Source organism: Coenobita brevimanus, chromosome 96 (assembly GCF_032717465.1).
Source record: "Coenobita brevimanus isolate Jiangsu-jjx chromosome 96, ASM3271746v2, whole genome shotgun sequence".
NCBI classification, from domain to species: Eukaryota; Metazoa; Arthropoda; class Malacostraca; order Decapoda; family Coenobitidae; genus Coenobita; species Coenobita brevimanus.
The window spans coordinates 16,947,269-16,948,813 of record NC_137049.1 but is presented as its reverse complement, the minus strand read 5'-3'; the positions used below and the strand labels follow the sequence as shown (position 1 = coordinate 16,948,813).

Here is a 1,545-nt window from a genome sequence, read left to right as displayed (position 1 = left end):
CCTGCCTTCACTGTTAATGCTGGTGGTGACTCCGACGACGAAGACTCCGGAGATAACTCAGCCAACGATGAGGAAGAAATGAGTGAAGTGGGGCTTGGGGAACGGGGAGGTGAATGCACTCGGGACTCATGGCGGGCTGGGTCACGCGAGGGCATTGTTCTGGGGCTAACACGCCGCCTTTTCACTCCCTTCCCAAATTCCTTGCCTTGCTGCACTAACGGCTCCTTTCCCTTGGAGCTAGAGACTACTTCTGACACTGAAGCACTCGTTGTAGCAGTTTCTGGCACGATAACCTCACCCGGCTCATCACACGATTCACCCGAATCATCAAAATCACTGTCCATCATCACCATGGACAATTCTGCAAGTTCACGTGCCACTGCAGAGTCACTAAGGCCTTTCCTGCTTCCCTCACTACTTTTCTTAGGGGTAGAGGTCACGGGGCCCTTTGCAATGGGCGCAGAAGCGGCAGGAATGGCGGGGCGCGAGTGCGACATGATTTCACTACAGTGGAAGACAAGGAACTAAATGCTGCAGCTTATCTGGGAAGGGAAGGGTTGACAATGTCACTGAGGCTGACTGCTGCTAACATACATGCTAATTTTTTATAGGTAGAAAATATCGGCAATACATAAAGAAATAGGTAGTTCCAGGTGAATGTAAATGTCACTTAGGCTTCTCCCTTCCTTTCTGATATATATTTTTATTACAGACATCATTTACATGGCCAACGGCCATACCACGTTGAGTACACTGCTTCCTGTCCCATCAGCGAAGTTAAGCAACGTTGGGTCTGGTTAGTACTTGGATGGGTGACCGCCTGGGAACACCAGATGCTGTTGGCATCCCTACGTGTCAAGTGGGGTTGGTGGAGGATTAGTGCCCCTCCCTGTAAAACAATTACCTCTAAGCCCTTGGCCACCCCGTCTGGGATACATGGCGTCTGGCAATGAATGAATGAAAAAATTCAAAGGGGAAATTACCATGGTAATGTAGCGAATGAATGCACGTGAGGTGTTGTCAGGTGATAATTAGCCAATTCCTGGTGTATAACACTATCACATACCTGATTTTTTTTGGGTATACTGTATATTATTTTGTATAAGTATAGGGCATAGGGCTTATTTCAATGGATGAAATCTGTGGAAAAATCCGGGGGAAATTTGCGTAGCACAGCTCGGCATGGGAGGTGAGAGGACAGGGTAATGGAGGGCAGGTAGGGAGGGGAGTCACGAAGGGGGTAAAATCGCTAAAATGTCAACAATGGATGGGAGTACAGATGAGATTTGGAGTGCTGACTAGTGTTGGACATTGGCAGTACTGATAGATGATACAAGCCACCACTTGAGAGCCCGGGATAATTCAAAATAACACAGAATCACAAAAGTGACGCCCCGCGGTTAAGGGGTTAAGGAGTAGTGGTAAACATTACCAGTAGCTTCCAGAATAAAAAATGAAAACATTCTGATGTTGAAAAGTTTAAGGCTTCATTGTCCATTAGATGTATGCTATTCTGAAATAATATCTTAGTTCCAGTGGCCATTA

At 46.8% G+C, this 1,545-nt stretch overlaps 1 non-coding gene across 1 annotated transcript; it reads left to right on the top strand.

The window, feature by feature from the left end:
• The first annotated feature begins 726 nt into the window (after positions 1 to 726).
• Positions 727 to 845, top strand: LOC145413570 (5S ribosomal RNA). Its single transcript, XR_013899754.1, has one exon. It is a non-coding gene; the product is annotated as a 5S ribosomal RNA (ribosomal RNA).
• Positions 846 to 1,545: the final 700 nt, after the last annotated feature.